Consider the following 6,127-nt stretch of genomic DNA (forward strand, 5'->3'; position numbering starts at 1 on the left):
TCCGAAACATTGGTATGGCTGGCTTCCGGGTTATGGGCGTTATGAAGCGCTGTTTGGCAGGTCATGTTTCGGAGGACGAATGACTCCACCTTCGCCTCTCCCGAGCCCATTGGGGAGGTGCAGCGATGAGAAAAGATCGTAATTGGATCGCAATTGGACATCAAGAAATTGGGGAGAAAAAGGGGCAAAACAATTTAAACACTTTAGTAAATGAGGGATACAAAGTATATTGAAAGCAGGTGCTTCTACACAGGTGTGGTTCCTGAGTTAATTAAGCAATTAACATCGCATCATGCTTAGGGTCATGCATACAAAATGCTGGGCAGGCCATTTTTTTGGCCCCCATATGATGACAATGCCCCCATCCACAGGGCATGAGTGCCTGAATCGTTTGATGAAAACTATACAAACCATATGCCATGGCCGTCACAGTCACCAGATCTCAACCAAATTGAACACTTATGGGAGATTCTGGAGCGGCTCCTGACACAGCATTTTCCACCACCATCAACAAAACACCAAAGGATGGAATTTCTTGAGGAAGAGTGGTGTCGCTTCCCTCCAATAGAGTTCAGACACTTGTAGAATCTATGCCAAGGTGCATTGAAACTATTCTGCCTCATGGTGGCTCAACGCCCTATTAAAGACACTATGTTGGTGTTTCCTTTATTTTGGCAATTACATGTAGATCCACACATGTTATTGTCTATATCATGCAGAATTGTCATCTCATTGTTCCTTAGGAAGCTCGTTCTATAATACAGACGTTGGTGATTTCTCAGGTAGTTGCAAAAATCTGGTAACTTTCCCCAAATTCCCTTGTTTTCCAGAACCCGGTTGGAAGGTTTCCTGAATCAGGAGGGAATAAACAGTAAATCTGGAATCTTCAAACAGGATTTCTGGAAAACCTGGGGATTATGGGAAAGTTGGTGGATTTTTGCAACTCTAGTCCCAGGAGACTGAACTGTGTGCACGTTTTTATTCCTGCCTAGCACAAACATCTCATTCAACTAATCATGGTCTTCCATTTAGACCACAATTAGTTGAGTGAAGTGTTAGTAGAGTGCTGGAACCTGGACACTCCTGTGTAAACTGTGGCTGTCTTGACTACAATTGTCTAAATACAGGTGCCATGTTTTCTTTTGCTAATCCATGCAGGTTTGTCATCTCATAAGGAGTGGAGAAGCTCTATGCACCATAAACCTTAATACTGGAGTAACTTCCTGTCAGAGAAACTGTGATTAGAGGGTTAGACAGGAGGCCCTGGGCCAATGGGAGGTCACGGGTGAGGGCTTGGGGGTCAGAGAGAGTGGGCTAGTATGTTAGACCATTCCATTGGTCCTTATGTGAAATCTCCACCAATCTGGGGCACCGAGCCATGCAAAATGAACTGGCCCAGTAAGAGGGGACATTACAGACATGAAGATAGAACTCCCCCAACACTCCTCACATTGAGTTGCTGCATCTGATTTAAAGGCCCCCTTATAGTCCTCAATAATCAACAATGTAATACTTATTACAGGTTAACTCTCTTGCTTTCTTTCAAGCACACTCAGTACTTCTATCCACCCCTCTCCAGGTGCTAGAGACAGAACATTCCAAGGACCTCCAGAGCCTTCTGACCAATTACCTGCCATCTCTCCAGAGCACAGAGAAGTAGGCTCCATTTGTAATAGTATACTGATGCTGTCACGATCGTCGAAAGGAGGAGACCAAAGCGCAGCGTGTTGAGCGAACATCGTAGACTTTATTTAATTAAAGAAACCACGATCAAAAACAACAAACCAAATAGGACGAAAGTGAAGTCCAAATACTGATATACACTAACAGCAACAAGGAAACAAAAACCCACAAAACCAAGGTGAAACCACACCGTATAAATATGGCTCCCAATCAGAGATAACGAGCCGACAGCTGACACTCGTTACCTCCGATTGGGAGTCATATGACTAATCAACATAAAGAACAATTAACCCAAACATAGAAATGCACAACCAGAAATCCCCAGCATAGAAATACACCCAACCAATGAAAATAAACAACCCTGGCTCAAATATCAAGGTCCGTGGAGCCAGAGTGTCACAGTACCCCCTAAAGGTGCGACCTCCGGGCGCACCAGCATACAGTCTAGGGGAGGGTCTGGGTGGGCGTCTGTCCAGGTGGCGGCTCTGGCCCAGGTCGTGGTCCCCACCCCACCTTAGTCACTATCCGCTTCCGTATCCCCCCTCCACATGACCACCCCCCAACTAAACCCCACTGGATTAAGGGGCGGCACCGGACTAAGGGGCAGCACCGGACTAAGGGGCAGCCCTGGACTAAGGGGCCGCACCGGGCTAAGGGACAGTACCTGACTAGCTGGCTCTGGCGGATCCTGGCTGGACGGCTCTGGCGGATCCTGGCTGGACGGCTCTGGCGGATCCTGGCTGGACGGCTCTGGCGGATCCTGGCTGGCGGAAGGCTCTGGCTGATCCTGTCTGGCAGAAGGCTCTGGCTGATCCTGTCTGGCAGAAGGCTCTGGCTGATCCTGTCTGGCAGAAGGCTCTGGCTGATCCTGTCTGGCAGAAGGCTCTGGCTGATCCTGTCTGGCAGAAGGCTCTGGCTGATCCTGTCTGGCAGAAGGCTCTGGCTGATCCTGTCTGGCAGAAGGCTCTGGCTGATCCTGTCTGGCAGAAGGCTCTGGCTGATCCTGTCTGGCGGAAGGCTCTGGCTGCTCCTGTCTGGCGGAAGGCTCTGGCTGATCCTGTCTGGCGGAAGGCTCTGGCTGCTCCTGTCTGGCGGAGAGCTCTAGCGGCTCCGGTCTGGCGGACGGCTCTGAAGGCTCATGGCAGACGGGCGGCTTTGCAGGCTCAGTACCGACGGGCAGCTCCTGCGGCGCTTGGCAGACGGACAGTTCAGACGGCGTTGGGCAGACGGGCAGTTCAGGCGCCGTTGGGCAGACGGGCAGTTCAGACGGCGTTGGGCAGACGGACAGTTCAGGCCCCGTTGGGCAGACGGCAGACTCTGGCCGTCTGAGGCGCACCGTAGACTTGGTGCGGGTGGCCGGAACAGGCCGGACCGGGCTGGCGACGCGCACCGTAGTCTTGGTGCGGGTGGCAGGAACAGGCCGGGTCGGGCTGGCGACGCGCACCGTAGACTTGGTGCGGGTGGCAGGAACAGGCCGGACCGGGCTGTGGAGACGGACAGGAGGCCTGGAGTGAACAGCGGCCACCACCCGTCCTGGCTGAATGCCTACCCTCACACACTCTGTGTGAGGCATCAGCACAGGACGTACAGGGCGGTGTACCCCTGGCCTGGTGGCCTCCTGGATACTCCCCCTTTTCTCCTCCGTCAGCCCCGTCGTCCATGCCGTGTGCCCCCCTAAAAATTTTCTGGGGTTGACTCACGACCCTCCGACGATGGCCCTGCTGCCGCCGTTGCTCCTCTCTCGCCAGGGCCTTGATCCTTCCCCAAGGTCCCTTGCCTCCGAGCATGTCCTCCCAGGACCACGATGTGCCCACCTGGGCCATCGCCAGCCTCTCCATCTCCTTGCCCGGCGCCTCCTCCCATGTCCAGTCTCCTTGCTCCTGGACACGCTGCTTGGTCTTTCTTTGGTGGGTTTTTCTGTCACGATCGTCGAAAGGAGGAGACCAAAGCGCAGCGTGTTGAGCGAACATCGTAGACTTTATTTAATTAAAGAAACCACGATCAAAAACAACAAACCAAATAGGACGAAAGTGAAGTCCAAATACTGATATACACTAACAGCAACAAGGAAACAAAAACCCACAAAACCAAGGTGAAACCACACCGTATAAATATGGCTCCCAATCAGAGATAACGAGCCGACAGCTGACACTCGTTACCTCCGATTGGGAGTCATATGACTAATCAACATAAAGAACAATTAACCCAAACATAGAAATGCACAACCAGAAATCCCCAGCATAGAAATACACCCAACCAATGAAAATAAACAACCCTGGCTCAAATATCAAGGTCCGTGGAGCCAGAGTGTCACAGATGCAATGTCACTCGTGCTGTCTGTGTGATATAGCAGATAATCAAGGTCTTCACTAGTGCTGTCTGTGTGATATAGCAGATAATCAAGGTCTTCACTAGTACTGTCTGTGTGATATAGCAGATAATCAAGGTCTTCACTAGTGCTGTCTGTGTGATATAGCAGATAATCCAGGGTCCCTGGTTGGGTTTACTGTACTTCAGAACTCATGCTCTCTCCCTCGAAAAGTCTCCCAGACTGTTCTTCCCCCTGTCCCCAGGTGTCTGCTGAGACATGGAACTCCAGAGCAGCACATAAAAAAACATGCCATCCTGTTGCCAGCTGTCAGCAGGCCGTTCCCTGAGGAAGGATGCAACGGTCAAGGCTTTCAATGGTCACATTTGGGGGATGACTAAATGCAAAATAACTTTTTCATAGCATATTGGTCTTCACATTTTTACTATGGTAACTTAAACAACATGCAGACTTTATCAATCAAGACAACACTTAGAGCTTATAATTCAAAAGTTCAGAAATCATGTCTCATGTCCAGGGTGAATAACACTTTTATTCATGTATATCAGACATGACATGCGTCAACTAAAAAAATACACTGAATGTACAAAACATTAGGAACACCTGCTCTTTCCATGACAGACTGACCAGGTGAATGATATGATGTCTTATTGATGTTACCTGTTAAATCCACTTTAAATCAGTGTAGATGAAGGGGAAGAGACAGGTTAAATAAGGATTTTTAAGCCTTGAGACAATTGAGACATGGGTTGTGTATGTGTGCCATTCAGAGGGTGAACCGGCAAGAAAATATTTAAGTGCCTTTGAACGGGGTATGGCCTTTAATGTAAAACAGTGTGTTTTAGTAAATTAATCTGTGACATATTCATATAAATATATTTATAGTTTTAACTAAAAATAATAATTTTTAAATGTTTCACCATTTTTTATTTTTTTATGAAATTCACAGAGGGGGATGGTCCTCCCCTTCCTCCTCTAAGGAGTTTCCACTGATTGCAGGGAATACTGACTGGAGATGTTCCGCCCTCCAAGGCACCTGAACCTGTGTAGGGATGTGATTTGGATTGGACTGTGACTTTTATTATGTATTTTTATTTTGTGTGACGTAGTTTGTCCCCCTTTTCCGCAATGGACATTTATTTTTTCTCTGGTTTACTAACCGAACAGTAGGTGGAGGCATACACATTACGTGAACGTCATTATACTAGATAAGAAGAAGAAGAAGAGGTAGTTAGTCCAATAGATGTCGTTGTTGCACTGTGGTAGTGGGGGAACAGGAAGTTCCGGGTTGGCGCGCCCCATTGTTCAGAATAAAGAATGCGTCAGACCTGTGTTGTCAAGACGACAACTTTGTGTCCGTTTCAAATGTATTACTACAGGTATGTAATAGCACGTTTAAACTTTCTAATATCGAAAGAACGTGTCATAACATGCTAGTTAACAAATACGTCAAGGTATTCGCCAGTTTGGTAAAGTAATGTGTTATTTTTGTGTCAAACCGAGTGAGTGAAAGAACGTGATAAAAACTATTTTACAAGTCACATAGCTAATGATTTGCGATTTGTCTGAGTGAATGTACATCATTTCGTCAAAGTAACTTAATAAAATAAACCATTTGAGATATCTGTGTTCGTTTGAAATGTTATTGGTTTTGTGTAAAAATGTATAAACTTACGAGCTGTTAAAATGGCGTCGTCCATTCTGATGTTCGTTTAAAGTCCACGTAGAAGATAATGGCCCCTATCAGATATATATGTAGTTGGTGCAGTATATTATTTTACTGTAGTAAATATACATTGGGTGGTCGGGGTTGTCCGAGCCCTGAATGCTGATTGGCTGAAAGCCGTGGTAATTCAGACCTACACCACAAGTATGACAAAAGCAATATTTGTACTGTTCTACATATGTTGGTAACCAGTTTTATAATAGCAGTAAGGCGACTCAGGCGTTGGATCGTGCCTAACAGCCCTTAGCCGTGGTATATTGACCATATACCACACCTCCTCGGGCCTTATTGCATAAATATACATGAGTTCTATCTTGGAAAAGTATTTATTAGCTTTCAATTGTACAATTTATGCTCCCCTCATATAACCACGAAGACGGCCGGAAAGG

Source organism: Coregonus clupeaformis, unplaced genomic scaffold (genome assembly GCF_020615455.1).
Source record: "Coregonus clupeaformis isolate EN_2021a unplaced genomic scaffold, ASM2061545v1 scaf2283, whole genome shotgun sequence".
NCBI classification, from domain to species: domain Eukaryota; kingdom Metazoa; phylum Chordata; class Actinopteri; order Salmoniformes; family Salmonidae; genus Coregonus; species Coregonus clupeaformis.